Source organism: Lolium perenne, chromosome 1 (assembly GCF_019359855.2).
Source record: "Lolium perenne isolate Kyuss_39 chromosome 1, Kyuss_2.0, whole genome shotgun sequence".
NCBI lineage: Eukaryota > Viridiplantae > Streptophyta > Magnoliopsida > Poales > Poaceae > Lolium > Lolium perenne.
The window spans coordinates 239810796-239827638 of NC_067244.2; positions in this window are offsets into that span (position 1 = coordinate 239810796).

A 16843-nucleotide genomic window follows, 5' to 3' on the forward strand; every position below is an offset into this window, starting at 1 on the left:
GTGTATAAGGTATTCTCATTTGTATCTTGCTTGATTGACTCAGTCATTCATTACTTTAGTCTCTCAGATATTGATTACTTGCTTTCCTTACTTCATTTTTTGCTTATTCTATTCTCTTATATGCATCACCATTTAAGTATTTAAGTTACTTTTGAGTTCTGCTTAGTCCCCATCAGTTTGTTTTGCTCAGTCCAAACAGTTTCTCTCATTATCCCATTCTTTATTTTTTCACTGTCACTTTGTATTTATCAGTGTTCATTTCAATAGTTTAGCTTTTTCATTTTATCATTCCATCTCCAGCCGTTTAGATTATTTCTTCAGTCCTTCCTTATCTTGTTTCTCAGTTAATTTATTTAGTATCTGAATTCTTCAGGTTTTGTTTTTCAGTTTTATCAGTTCTCTTAGTTGCCTGCTAGTCTGCTCATTGATGTTATCTTTTGCATTTTCTCTATTTTATTGTCCGTTATATTCATTCTTTCATTTGTTAGTTCAGTCCCTCGGTCTTTCACTTTTGCAGTGTCTTAGTTTCTTAGTTAGCCTCTATTTTTCAGCTATTAGTCCCTCTTTCTTTCGTTAGTTAGTTTGTCATTTCTTCAGTATTTCAGTATTGCAATCTTTCATTCCATCGGTGCTCAATTTTTAGTCTTTCGGTCCATCTTAATTAGTTCATTAAATATTTATTTTATCAGGCTTCTCTTAGTCTATCTTACTAGCTCAGTCAAGTATTCGTTCAGTCCATTTTACTTACCTGAGTCATGCAATCTCTTAGTCTATCTTATTAGTTCAGTCTTGTAATCTTTTCAGTCAATCTTCATTTTCTCAGTCTTGCATTCCATCTTATTTGCTTAGTATGTTAGTCTTCCATTAAATCTTAACCATATTCAAGAATTTACTTTCATCATTTCCTGTTTTTATGTTTCTTCATTTATTCAGGTATCCATTCATTTTCTCTGTTTTCAGCTTGTCATCTTTGAATTTTTTTCTCTTTTATTTTTCTTTGTGACTTTAGTCTCTGCAATATTTTTTTGGGGGGGGGGGGGGTCGGGATGGGTAACTCCGCCCCTGATACACTTAAGCTATGCTTAAGTTTGATAATCGGTTTCAAGCCTGGGAAAAATAGGAGGGGCCACTTTTTGATTTTATCTTTTACTATGTAGTTGTCTTTTAGAACATTTTTCTACTACCATTTTTCTCACTCAGTGTTTCTTCATTTTGTCAATGCATCAGAGAAATAAAATGGAAACTGAGTACTACACTTGCTCTGATGGAGGTTAAGTTTTAGAATTGGATGGAACAATTTATTTGTTTCCAGAAGGAGGGTGGATTTGATGATGATGTTCTATAGGATTGTTTATCGTCATGTAAAGATATCATTACATCTGGCTACACTAGTTTGTATCTGCTAATACCTTGATCTGACACCCTTCATGGTACAGATTACAGAAAGTTCAGTAGCCTACCTGGAACTACATAATTTCCCCAATTCCAAGTAAGTTATCTCCCTGAACTTGTTCATCCTTCTTTCTATCCGGTTCTGCCATTCCAGATTTGACCTCTCTTTATTTTTCCTTATTTTTAAGTCTATCACTCCACGGGCGCAGTGCCAGCTTGTGGTGGAGTTGGAGGAGCGTGTGCGGTGTTTTTTTTAGTGGTTCAGCCTTTATTAAACAACAATAGTGTTAGGGATACAAAGGCTTAGGTGGTGACATTAGCCAACACGGCGGCCTTGCTCATCGAGAACAATACCCCTCGCTAAGGAGTGGGCTTCAAGATTTGAGCGCTCCCCTTCATGGCTGAAGGAGATCTCATCGAAATCTGTTGGAGTCTTTTATTTCCTTCACAACTAACGCAGAGGCACCCATCGTGCCTTGCTGAATGTTTTTCACTGATGTCAAGCAGCCACCTTGATATAACGATCATTGATTGAGCTCCAGACATGTTTATTTGATGAAGATGTTTTTGTTGGCCTTTTGTCTCAGTGTATTAGGAGTTTTTTAGGTACAAGCTGTGGTTTCTCATGCAGAATGGTAACTCAACATTGGACTCAGAATGATAGACAAAAAGAGCCGTTGGAACTCAATGCTTGCGGGCTGACAAAAAATGTGTCTGTTTTCTAATTTGAAAATAGGAAGTTTTTCTCATTCATTTTTCATTAGTTTTGACTCATCTAGCTGTCATCATATTACTGGCTACGAAAATGTGTCTGTTCCCGAATTCTAAAACAACTAGCTGTTTAATAGTCAGTCCCTTTGCTAATTGGCATGACCGACCATGTAGCATAATAACTGATTTTTTCATCATGTGCTCTTTTTTGTGGGTAAATCATCGAGATTTTATTACTCAGCTATAGAATTACAATCAGCTTAAGGCCTATGATAATGTTAAGTGGTCTTTCTTGCAACAAACTCTCAGAATAAAAGGTTTCTCTGATGAGTGATGTGCGTTGATCAATAGTTTCTACTCGGGAGGGAGTGTTGCCATTAAAGTCAATGATGACATGGGCAAATACTTTCAAACCAAGAAGAGGCTAAGACAAGGTGATCCATTATCGCCAGTGCTATTTAATATAGTGGCGGATATACTCGTTGTTATGATTGAACGTGCAAAGTCAGAGGGCCATATTGAAGGGTTTATTTCTCATCTTGTTGATGGAGTATTGTCAATTCTTCAATATGCCGACGATACAGTTCTTTTTATGGATCATGACATCGAAAAGGCTCGAAATGTAAAGTTAAATCTTTCAGTATTTGAGCACCTTTCGGGTTTAAATATTAATTTCCATAAAAGTGAGTTATTTTGTTTTGGTGAGGCCCAAGACAATATTGCAGAATATGCTAAGCTGTTTGGCTGTGGGCAAGGCCAATAATGCCGAATGGAAAATGGTCGAGAAAAGACTGCAGATTAGATTAAATAGTTGGAAAGGAATATTACTATCCTTCGGAGGAAGATTAGTTCTCATAAATGTGTAAGGATTCGTAGCATAGAAAACAAAAAAATTCCTACCGCAAGAACGAATAACAAGCCAAGATCTAATCTAGTAGATGGTAGTAACGAGGTGAAGATCATCATACCCTTGAAGATCGCTAAGCGTTAACGAGATTAGATCTCGTGGTTGATGTAGTCGATCACTTGCCGCTTGGAAAAGCGCGTAGAAGATCTTGACGGCGCCATAGTCGGGCAGCACCTCCGCACTCGGTCACATGTTCGGTGTTGATGACGACATCCTTCTCCCCGTTCCAGCGGGCAGCGGATGTAGTAGATCCTCCTTGGAATCCCGCCAGCACGACGGCGTGGTGGCGGTGGTGGTGGAGATCTCCGGCAGCGCTTCACCTAAGCACCGCGAGAGTATCGGGAGGAGGGGAGTGGCTAGGGTTTGGGAGAGGGGGCACTTGGGGCACCGGCCTTGGTGCCCTTGGGTGGTGCGGCTGGTGTGGTAGCCGGCCCCCTCCCTCTCCCCCTCATTATATAGGTGGAACCCCCTAGGGTTTGCCCAAAATTCGAATAAGAGTCCAACTCAAAATTTACCATATGGGTGAAACCTAGGGGAAGTGGGATTCCTCCCTTTCCTTCCCCTATGGCCGGCCATGGTGGTGGAGTCCACCATGGACTCCACCTTTCCCTTTGGTCGGCCGGCTAGGGTTGGTGGAGTTCATCCGGGACTCCACCTTCCATAGTGATTTCTTCCGGAAGGTTCTAGAACATTCTAGCGCCTTCCATAAATGCACCGGATCATTTCCAAACTTGGAAAGTGACTTTCTATATATGAATCGTATTCTCCAGACCATTCTAGAACTCCTCATGATGTCCTGGATCCCATCCGAGATTTCGAACAACATTCGAACTCCATTCCATATTCCATATCTACTTAAAACGATATCAAACCTTAAGTGTGTCACCCTATGGTTCGAGAACTATGCAGACATGATCGAGACTCCTCTCCGATCAATAAATAATAGAGGGACCTGGAGATCCATAATAGCTCCCACATATTCAACGATGACTTCGTGATCGAAAGAACCATTCACATAAAATAACAATTCCCTTTGTCTCGCGATATTTTACTTATCCGAAGTTTGATCGTTGGTATATCCATACGTAGTTCAACCTCGCTACTGATAAGTACTTCTTTACTCGTACCGTGATATGATATCCCTTGTGAACTAGTCACATGCTTGCAAGCTAATTAGATACCATTCCACCGAGAGGGCCCAAAGTATATCTATCCGTCATTAGGATGGACAAATCCCACTATTGATACAAGTGCCTCAACCCTATACTTTCCGAACACTTAATGCCACCTTTATAACAACTCATTTATGCAGTAGTGTTTGGTGTCATCAAAGCATCCATCCGGTGTAGGTGATTAACAAGATCTCATGGTCGAAGGATTAAGTTACTTTTTTTTCGAAATGGGGGAATTCCCCGGCTTCTGCATCATGACGATGCAGACGGCCATTTATTAAAAGTAGGTTTAAAATAGTATTGTTTATAACTCACGCATCCTCGAAGATTGATACAAAAATCAACCATCGAAAAAAACACATACTATGACTACACATCAACATAGCCTTCTAGTATGTCGCCAACCAGCCTGGCACAAGATATCCTGAGCGACCATCAGGAGCCGTGTGCATCCAAAAACCATGGCATCCCGCTGCCCCTTGATGTCTACGTGTGCTTCTATTCTTGTAGACAGTGTTGGGCCTCCAAGAGCAGAGGTTTGTAGAACAGCAGCAAGTTTCCCTTAAGTGGATCACCCAAGGTTTATCGAACTCAGGGAGGAAGAGGTCAAAGATATTCCTCTCAAGCAACCCTGCAATCACGATACAAGAAGTCTCTTGTGTCCCCAACACACCTAATACACTTGTCAGATGTATAGGTGCACTAGTTCGGCGAAGAGATAGTGAAATACAAGTAGTATGGATGTATATGAGTGGTAATAGCAATCTGAATAAAATATGGCAGCGAGTAAACATGCAACAGAACAGTAAATAAACGGAGATTCGATGTTTGGAAACAAAGCCTAGGGATCATACTTTCACTAGTGGACACTCTCAACATTGATCACATAATAAAACCACTCTACACTCTCTTGTTGGATGACAAACACCATTAATTGTGTAGGGCTACAAGAGCACCTCAATGCCGGAGTTAACAAGCTCCACAACATTCGATGTTCATATTTAAATAACCTTAGAGTGCATGATAGATCATTGCAATTATACCAAGTACTAACATAGCATGCACACTGTCACCATCACACTATGAAAGCAGGAATAGATCACATCAATACTATCATAGTAATAGTTAACTCCATAATCTACAAGAGATTACAATCATAACCTACGCCAAGTACTACATGATGCACACACTGTCACCATTACATCATGAAGGAGGAATAGAGTACTTTAATAACGTCACCAGAGTAACACATAGATGAATAGTGATACAAAACTCATATGAATCTCAATCATGTAAGGCAGCTCATGAGATCATTGTATTGAAGTACATAGGAGAGAGATTAACCACATAGCTACCGGTACAGCCCTTAGCCTCGATGGAGAACTACTCCCTCCTCACGGGAGACAGCAGCGTTGATGAAGATGGCGGTGGTGTCGATGGAGAAGCCTTCCGGGGGCACTTCCCTATCCCGGCGGCGTGCCGGAACAGAGACTCCTGTCCCCCAGATCTTGGCTTCGCGATGGCGGCGGCTCTGGAAGGTTTCTCGCACCGTGGCTTTTTCGTATCGAAGATTTAGGTCAGGGGGCTTCTTATATGCGAAGAGGCGGAGTCGGAAGGGCTACGGGGCAGCCACACAACAGGGGGGTGCGCCCCCCCTTGGGCCGCGCCGCCCACACGTGTGGGCCCCCCAGGGATCCCCTCTGGTGCCTCTCCGGTGTTCTGGAAGCTTCGTGCAATTATAAGATGCTGGGCGTTGATTTCGTCCAATTCCGAGAATATTTTCTTACTAGGATTTCTGAAACCAAAAACAGCAGAAAACAGGAACTGGCACTTCGGCATCTTGTCAATAGGTTAGTTCCGGAAAATGCATAAATATGACATAAAGTGTGTATAAAACATGTAGGTATTGTCATAAAACTAGCATGGAACATAAGAAATTATAGATACGTTGGAGACGTATCAGCATCCCCAAGCTTAGTTCCTACTCGTCCTCGAGTAGGTAAACGATAAAAAGAATAATTTCTGTAGTGACATGCTACTTACATAATCTTGATCATACTATTGTAAAGCATATGAGATGAATGCAGCGATTCAAGGCAATGGTAAAGACAATGACTAAACAACTGAATCATATAGCAAAGACTTTTCATGAATAATACTTTCAAGACAAGCATCAATAGGACTTGCATAAGAGTTACTCATAAAGCAATAGATTCAAAGTAGAAGGCATTGAAGCAACACAAAGGATGATTAAGTTTCAGCAATTGCTTTCAACTTGTAACATGTATATCTCATGGATAGTTGTCAACATAAAGCAATATAACAAGTGCAATAGGTAAACATGTAAGAATCAATGCACACAGTTGATACAAGTGTTTGCTTCTAAGATAGAAAGAAGTAGGCAAACTGACTCAACATAAAGTAAAAGAAAGGCCCTTCGCAGAGGGAAGCATGGATTACTATTTTTGTGCTAGAGCTTTTGTTTTGAAAACATAGAAACAATTTTGTCAACGGTAGTAATAATTCATATGCGTTATGTATAAGATATCCTATAAGTTGCAAGCCTCATGCATAGATTACCAATAGTGCCCGCACCTTGTCCTAATTAGCTTGGATTAACATGGATTATCATTGCATAGCATATGTTTCAACCAAGTGTCACAAAGGGGTACCTCTATGCCGCCTGTACAAAGGTCTAAGGAGAAAGTTCGCATTGGATTTCTCGCTTTTTGATTATTCTCAACTTAGACATCCATACCGGGACAACATAGACAACAGATAATGGACTCCTCTTTAATGCATAAGCATTCAACAACAGATAATATTCTCATAAGAGATTGAGAATTAATTGTCCAAACTGAAACTTCCACCATGGGTCATGGCTTTAGTTAGCGGCCCAATGTTCTTCTCTAACAATATGCATACTCAAACCATTTGATCATGAAAATCGCCCTTACTTCAGACAAGACGAACATGCATAATAACTCACATGATATTCAACAAAGGTGTTATAGTTGATGGCGTCCCCAGAAGCATGGTTACCACTCAACAAGCAACTTATTAAGAAATAAGATACATAAGTACATATTCTTCACCACAATAGTTTTTAAGGCTATTTTCCCATGAGCTATATATTGCAAAGATAAAGGATAGAATTTTAAAGGTAGCACTCAAGTAATTTACTTTGGAATGGCAGAGAAATACCATGTAGTAGGTAGGTATGGTGGACACAAATGGCATAGTTTTTGGCTCAAGGATTTGGATGCACGAGAAGAATTCCCTCTCAGTACAAGGCTAGGCTAGCAAGGTTGTTTGAAGCAAACTCAAGTATAAAACGGTGCATCAAGACTCACATATGAACATATTGTAAGCATTATAAGACTTTACATCGTCTTCCTTGTTGTTCAAACACCTTAACCAGAAAATATCTAGACTTAGAGAGACCAATCATGCAAACAAAATTTTAACAAGCTCTATGTAGTTCTTCATTAATGGGTACAAAGTACATGATGCAAGAGCTTAAACATGATCTATATGAGCACAACAATTGCCAAGTATCAAATTATTCAAGACATTATACCAATTACCACATGCAGCATTTTCTGTTTCCAACCAAATAGCAATTAACGAAGCGGTTTTCAACTCCGCCATGAACATTAAAGATAGAACTAAGAACAACAGTGTTCATATGAAAAAGCGGAGCGTGTCTCTCTCCCACACAAGCATGAATTTATTCAAACAAAACAAAAACAAACAGACGCTCCAAGTAAAGTACATAAGATGTGACCGAATAAAAATATAGTTTCAAGAGAAGAAACCTGATAAATTGTTGATGAAAAAGGGGATGCCTTGGGCATCCCCAAGCTTAGACGCTTGAGTCTTCTTGAAATATGCAGGGATGAACCACAGGTGCATCCCCAAGCTTAGACTTTTCACTCTTCTTGATCATAGTATATCATCCTCCTCTCTTGACCCTTGAAAACTTCCTCCACACCAAACTCAAAACAAACTCATTAGAGGGTTAGTGCATAATCAAAATTTCACATGTTCAGAGGTGACACAATCATTCTTAACACTTCTGGACATTGCCCAAAGCTACTGGAAGTTAATGGACAAAGAAATCCATCCAACACAGCAAAAGAGGCAATGCAAAATAAAAGGTAGAATCTGTCAAAACAGAACAGTCCGTAAAGACGAATTTTTTAGAGGCACTGGACTTGCTCAGATGAAAATGCTCAAACTGAATGAAAGTTGCGTACATATCTGAGGATCACGCACGTAAATTGGCAGATTTTTCTGAGTTACCTACAGAGAACCCTGCCCAAATTCGTGACAGACAGAAATCTGTTTCTGCGCAATAATCCAAATCTAGTATGAACCTTACTATCAAAGACTTTACTTGGCACAACATTGCAATAAAATAAAGATAAGGAGAGGTTGCTACAGTAGTAACAACTTCCAAGACACAACAAAACAGTAGTAAAATAAACACATGGGTTATCTCCCAAGAAGTTCTTTCTTTATAGCCATTAAGATGGGCTCAGCAATTTTAATGATGCTCGCGCAAGAAATAAGAGTTGAAGTAAAAGAGAGCATCAAGAAGCAAATTAGAAACACTTTTAAGTCTAACCCACTTCCTATGAAAAGGAATCTTGTACACAAATAAATTCATGAAGAACAAAGTGACAAGCATAAGAAGGCAATACAAGCGCAACTTCAAGATTCTCAACACAAAGAGGGGAAACTTAATATTATTAAGATGCATATAACCATGTTTCTCTCTCTCATAATAACTTTCAGTGGCATCATGAACAAACTCAACAATATCAGTATCACATAAAGAATTCTTATTCACATGCATAAAAGTATCATTACTCTCCACATAAGCATAATCAATTTTATTAGTTGTAGTGGGAGAAAATTCAACAAAGTAGCTATCATTATTATTCTCATCAAGTGTAGGAGGCATAGTATAATCATAATAAACTTTATCCTCCATAGTAGGCGGCACCAGAAGACCGCTATCATTATAATCATCATATATGGGAGGCATATCATAATCAACATAAACTTTCTCCTCAATACCCGGAGGGCTAAAGAGATCATTTTCATCAAAACCGACCTCCCCAAGCTTAGAATTTTCTATATCATTATCAACAATGTTGTTCAAAGCGTTCATACTAATATTACTACTAGCATGCAAATAAGGTTCCATAGGTTTTTTAATTTTCGCATTAAACCATTCATGTCTTGACTCAGGAAATAGTTTAAAAAGCTCACAGATGTTTTCCATTATGCCTTACTAGTGTTTAACAAGAAACAAAAAGATGCAATTGCAGGATCTAAAGGAAATAGCTTCGAGCACTTACAACGGCAACAGAAAATAACTTAGTTACCTAGGACCGGAGTATGAGTGCCTTTTACCTTTCCTCCACGGCAACGGCGCCAGAAAAGTGCTTGATGTCTACGTGTGCTTCTATTCTTGTAGACAGTGTTGGGCCTCCAAGAGCAGAGGTTTGTAGAACAGCAGCAAGTTTCCCTTAAGTGGATCACCCAAGGTTTATCGAACTCAGGGAGGAAGAGGTCAAAGATATTCCTCTCAAGCAACCCTTCAATCACGATACAAGAAGTCTCTTGTGTCCCCAACACACCTAATACACTTGTCAGATGTATAGGTGCACTAGTTCGGCGAAGAGATAGTGAAATACAAGTAGTATGGATGTATATGAGTGGTAATAGCAATCTGAATAAAATATGGCAGCGAGTAAACATGCAATGTAACAAGAATAAACGGAGATTCGATGTTTGGAAACAAGGCCTAGGGATCATACTTTCAGTAGTGGACACTCTCAACATTGATCACATAATAAAACCACTCTACACTCTCTTGTTGGATGACAAACACCATTAATTGTGTAGGGCTACAAGAGCACCTCAATGCCGGGGTTAACAAGCTCCACAACATTCGATGTTCATATTTAAATAACCTTAGAGTGCATGATAGATCATTGCAATTATACCAAGTACTAACATAGCATGCACACTGTCACCATCACACTATGAAAGGAGGAATAGATCACATCAATACTATCATAGTAATAGTTAACTCCATAATCTACAAGAGATTACAATCATAACCTACGCCAAGTACTACATGATGCACACACTGTCACCATTACATCATGAAGGAGGAATAGAGTACTTTAATAACATCACCAGAGTAACACATAGATGAATAGTGATACAAAACTCATATGAATCTCAATCATGTAAGGCAGCTCATGAGATCATTGTATTGAAGTACATAGGAGAGAGATTAACCACATAGTTACCGGTACAGCCCTTAGCCTCGATGGAGAACTACTCCCTCCTCATGGGAGACAGCAGCGTTGATGAAGATGGCGGTGGTGTCGATGGAGAAGCCTTCCGGGGGCACTTCCCCATCCCGGCGGCGTGCCGGAACAGAGACTCCTGTCCCCCAGATCTTGGCTTCGCGATGGCGGCGGCTCTGGAAGGTTTCTCGTACCGTGGCTTTTTCGTATCGAAGATTTAGGTCAGGGGGCTTCTTATAGGCGAAGAGGCGGAGTCGGAAGGGCTACGGGGCAGCCACACAACAGAGGGGCGCGCCCCCCTTGGGCCGCGCCGCCCACACATGTGGGCCCCCCAGGGATCCCCTGTGGTGCCTCTCCGGTGTTCTGGAAGCTTCGTGCAATTATAAGATGCTGGGCGTTGATTTCGTCCAATTCCGAGAATATTTCCTTACTAGGATTTCTGAAACCAAAAATTGCAGAAAACAGGAACTGGCACTTCGGCATCTTGTCAATAGGTTAGTTCCGGAAAATGCATAAATATGACATAAAGTGTATATAAAACATGTAGGTATTGTCATAAAACTAGCATGGAACATAAGAAATTATAGATACGTTGTTGACGTATCAGTTATCGGGACTTAAAATTAACTTTCATAAAAGTGAGATTTTTTGTTTTGGAAAGGCAAAGGAGGATGAGGACCAGTATAAGCAGATCTTTGGATGTGCTGCTGGACAACTTCCCTTTAGGTACTTGGGTATTCCAATCCATTACAAAAAAAACTCAAATTTTTTGATTGGTATCCGGTAGAAACACGGTTTGAAAGTAAATTAGGATGCTGGAAAGGGAAGTTACTATCCTATGGTGATAGGTTAGTTCTTATTAATTCCATGCTAGTTTTATGACAATACGGTTTTATGACAATACCTACATATTTTGCTCACACTTTATAATGTTTTATGCATTTTCCGGGACTAACCTATTAACAAGATGCGAAACAAGATGCGAAACTAACCTATGAACCTATTAACCTACTAACCTATAATGTTTCTCCTGTTTTTGGTTCCAGAAAAGCTGTTCGAGCAATATTCTCGGAATTGGACGAAACAAAAGCCGAACCTCGTATTTTACCGAGACGGACCCAGAACACCGAAGGAGAGACGGAGAAGGGCCAGGGGGCCCCACACCACCTGGCGGCACGGCCAAGGAGGGGGGCGCGCCCCCTAGGGTGTGGACCCCTCTGACACCCCCTCGCGCCGCCTCTTCGCCTGTATAATCCCTCGCGACGCGAAAACCCTATAACAATCAACCATACTCCAGAAAGACTCCAGGGGAGCCGCCGCCATCGCAAAACTCCGTTTCGGGGGACAGAATCTCTGTTGCGGCACACCGCCGGGATGGGGAAGTGCCCCCGGAAGCCATCTCCATCGACGCCACCGCCTTCATCATGCTCCGTGAGTAGTTCCCCCATGGACTACGGGTTCTAGCTGTAGCTAGATGGTACTCTCTCTCCCATGTACTTCAATACAATGATCTCATGAGCTGCCTTACATGATTGAGATCCATCTGATGTAATCGGTGTTGTGTTTGTTGGGATCCGATGAATTGTTACATTATGATCAGTCTATCTATATAAGTTTGTGAAGTTATTGTTGCTGCAATCTTGTTGTGTTTAATGCTTGTCACTAGTGCACGAGTGGCATGATCTTAGATTTGAGCTCTATAATTATTGCTTAGATTGTATCTACAAGTTCTTTGCACATGTCTATGTCCGGAACCCGAGGCCCCAGAGTGACAACAACTGGGATAACTGGAGGGGAAGGCTTAGATATGAGGATCACATGTTTTCACCAAGTGTTAATGCTTTGCTCCGGTGCTCTATTAAAAGGAGTGCCTTAATTACCAGTAGATTCCCTTGAGGCCCGGCTGCCACCGGCTGGTAGGACAAAAGATGTTATGCAAATTTCTCATTGCGAGCACGTATAAATATATATGGAAAGCATGCCTACATGATTAATAGACTTGATGTTCTGTCTTAATGCTATTTCAATCCTATCAATTGCCCAACTGTAATTTGTTCACCCAACACTTGTTATTGGAGAGTTACCACTAGTGTAGATAGCTGGGAACCCCGGTCCATTTGTCATCATCAAATACTCACTCGGTCCTATATGCCATTAGAAGTAGTATCAACTATTTTCTGGTGCCATTGCCTCTGTGTTACTGTTACTGCTACTATGTTACTGTTACTATTGCTCTCATATTACTGTTGCTTTCACATCACCCCTGTTACTAGTGCTTTTCCAGGTGCAGCTGAATTGACAACTCAGTTGTTAAGGCTTATAAGTATTCTTTGTCTCCCCTTGTGTCGAATCAAAAAATTTGGGTTTTACTTCCCTCGAAGACTGTTGCGATCCCCTATACTTGTGGGTCATCAAGACTATTTTCTGGCGCCGTTGCCGGGGACCTGAAGAAAAGTTACACCACAAAGATTTCTATCTCCCACGTCAACTGCATGCCAGCAGCAATTTTTCTGGCGCCGTTACCGGGGAGATCAAGACACACTGCAAGGGGAGTCTCTCACATCCAATCTCTTTACTTTGTTTATTGTCTTGCTTTACTTTACTTTATTTTCTGTTTTGTTTTCTTTCTTTATATTAAAAACACAAAAAAATTAGTTACTTGCTTTATTTTATTTTCTGTCTTGTTTGTTTCTTATATCAAAAACACAAAAAATTAGTTACTTGTTTTACTTACTTTATTTAGTTTGCTTTACTTGTTTTTATTACTGTTAAAATGAATACTCCTGAGAACACTAAGTTGTGTGACTTCACTAGCACCAATAATAATGATTTTATATGCACTCCTATTGCTCCACCTGCTACTACAGCAGAATTCTATGAAATTAAACCTGCTTTACTGAATCTTGTTATGAGAGAGCAATTTTCTGGTGTTAGTACTGATGATGCTGCTGCCCATCTTAATAATTTTGTTGAAATTTGTGAAATGCAAAAGTATAAGGATGTAGATGGGGATATTATAAAACTAAAATTGTTTCCTTTCTCCTTAAGAGGAAGAGCTAAAGATTGGTTGCTATCTTTGCCTAAGAATAGTATTGATTCATGGACTAAATGTAAAGATGCTTTCATTGGTACAGTGGCGGAGCTAGCTCGAACTTGGAGCCTGGGCAAAGTCTACATGCATTTTCATTAGTAGCGTTTGCCCACAAGGATATCTACTTTAATCATCAATACATGCTAATATTACAAGGGAGTGCACCAGCTTAGCCCGGGCAGCTGCCCGGGCATGCCGAGCCGTGGCTCCGCCACTGCATTGGTAGATATTATCCTCCTGCTAAAATTATATCTTTGAGAAGTAGCATTATGAATTTTAAGCAATTGGATAATGAACATGTTGCCCAAGCATGGGAAAGAATGAAATCTTTGGTAATGAATTGCCCAACCCATGGACTAACTACTTGGATGATCATCCAAACCTTCTATGCAGGATTAAATTTTTCTTCGAGGAACCTATTGGATTCAGCTGCTGGAGGTACTTTTATGTCCATCACTTTGGGTGCTGCAACAAAACTTCTTGATGATATGATGATCAACTACTCTGAATGGCACACCGAAAGGACTCCGCAAGGTAAGAAGGTAAATTCTCTTGAAGAAACCTCCTCCTTGAGTGATAAGATTGATGTTATTATGTCTATGCTTGTTAATGGTAGATCGAATGTTGATCCTAATAATGTTCCTTTAGCTTCATTGGTTGCTCAAGAAGAGCATGTTGATGTGAACTTCATTAAAAGTAATAATTTCAACACCAATGCTTAGAGGAATAATTTTGGTAACAATTATAGGCCATATCCTTCTAATATTGGTAATTCTTATGGTAATTCTTACAACAATAGTAGGAGTGCACCCTTTGGTCTTGAAGCCATGCTTAAAGAATTTATTAGTACACAAACTGCTTTTAATAAATCTGTTGACGAAAAGCTTGGTAAAATTGATATTCTTGCTTCTAAGGTTGATAGTCTTGCTGCTGATGTTGATCTTTTAAAATTGAAAGTTATGCCTAATGAAGATAAAGATATTAAGTCATTTGCTACAACAAATGCCATACAAGTTCCAATTAATGATATTGCATGCTAGGTGGGAAAGAGAAGAAAAACTTGCTAAAGAGAATGTAGCTAAAGTTTGGACTATTACCACCACTAGTAATGTTAATGCTTCACATGTTGCTAAACCTCCTACTATAAATGGTAAAATAATTGGTGTTGGCAATGTTTCTACTCCTAGTACAAAGCGTGCAAAATTGCCTGAAACTGTTGAAACTGTTTGTGATAAAAGTGCTGAAATTTTTCAGAATGCTGTAGATCATAATGGTTTAGATTTTGATAATTGTCATATCTCTGAGGTTATTAAGTTCTTGCAAAAACTTGCTAGTAGTCCTAATGCTAGTGCTATAAATTTGGCCTTTACAAAACATATTACGAATGCTCTCATTAAAGCTAGAGAAGAGAAATTAAAACTTGGAGCTTCTATTCCTAGGAAGTTGGAAGATGGTTGGGAGCCCATCATTAAGATGAAAGTCAATGATTTTGATTGTAATGCTTTATGTGATCTTGGTGCAAGTATTTCTGTTATGCCTAAGAAACTCTATGATATGCTTGACTTGCCACCATTGAAAAATTGTTATTTGGATGTTAATCTTGCTGATAATTCTATAAAGAAACCTTTGGGGAGGATTGATAATGTTCACATTACGGTTAACAATAAACTTGTCCCCGTTGATTTTGTTGTCTTGGATATCGAATGCAATGCATCTTGTCCTATTATTTTGGGAAGACCCTTTCTTCGAACTGTTGGTGCTATTATTGATATGAAGGAAGGAAATATTAAGTATCAATTCCCTCTCAAGAAAGGTATGGAACACTTCCCTAGAAAGAGAATGAAGTTGCCTTTTGATTCTATTATTAGAACAAATTATGATGTTGATGCTTCTTCTCTTGATAATACTTGATTTGCACTTTCTGCGCCTAGCTGAAAGGCGTTAAAGAAAAGCACTTCTTGGGAGATAACCCATGTATGTTTTTATTACTGTTTGTTGTGTCTTGGAAGTTGTTACTACTGTAACAACCTCTCCTTATGATATTGTTGTGCCAAGTAAAGTCTCTGATAGTAAAGTTGATACTAGATTTGGATTGCTGCACAGAAACAGATTTCTACCTGTCACGAATTTGAGTAGATCTCTCTGTAGGAAACTCGTAAAATGCTGCAAATTTTCATGCGTGATCCTCAGATATGTACGCAACTTTCATTAGTTTTGATCTTTTTCATCTGAGCCTGTTAAGTGCCTCTAAAAAATTCGTATTTACGGACTGTTCTGTTTTGACAGATTCTGCCTTTTATTTCACATTGCCTCTTTTACTGTGTTGAGTGGATTTCTTTGTTCCATTAACTTTCAGTAGCTTTGGGTAATGTCCAGAAGTGTTAAAAATGATTGTGTCCCCTCTGAACATGTGAATTTTTGATTATGCACTGACCCTCTAATGAGTTTGTTTTGAGTTTGGTGTGGAGGAAGTTTTCAAGGGTCAAGAGAGAAGGGTGATATAATGCGATCAAGAAGAGTGAAGAGCCTAAGCTTGGGGATGCCCCCGTGGTTCATCCCTGCATATTTCAAGAAGACTCAAGCATCTAAGCTTGGGGATGCCCAAGGCATCCCCTTCTTCATCAACTTATCAGGTCATCTCTAGTGAAACTATATTTTTATTCTTCCACATCATATGTGCTTTACTTGGAGCGTCTGTTTGCTTTTATTTTTGTTTGCGTTTGAATAAATTCGGATCCTAGCAATCCTTGTGTGGGAGAGAGACACGCTCCGCTTTTTCATATGAACACTGGTGGTCTTCGTTTTATTTTTCATGTTCATAGCGAAGCTGAGAGCCGCATCACTTATTGATATTTGGTTGGAAATAGAAAATGCTACATATTGTCTTGAATAATTTGATACTTGGCAATTGTTTTGAGCTCTCGAGTAGATCATGTTTAAGCTCTTGCATCATGTAGTTTAAACCTATTAGTGGAGAACTACCATAGAGCTTGTTGAAATTTGGTTTGCATGATTGGTCCCTCTAAGGTCTAGATATTTTCTGGTAAAAGTGTTTGAGCAACAAGGAAGACAGTGTAGAGTCTTATAATGCTTGCAATTTGTTTTTATGTAAGTTTTGCTGTACCAGTTCATACTTGTGTTTGCTTCAAACAACCTTGCTAGCCAAAGCCTTGTACTGAGAGGGAATGCTTCTCGTGCATCCAAAACCTTGAGCCAAAACCTATGCCATGTGTGTCCA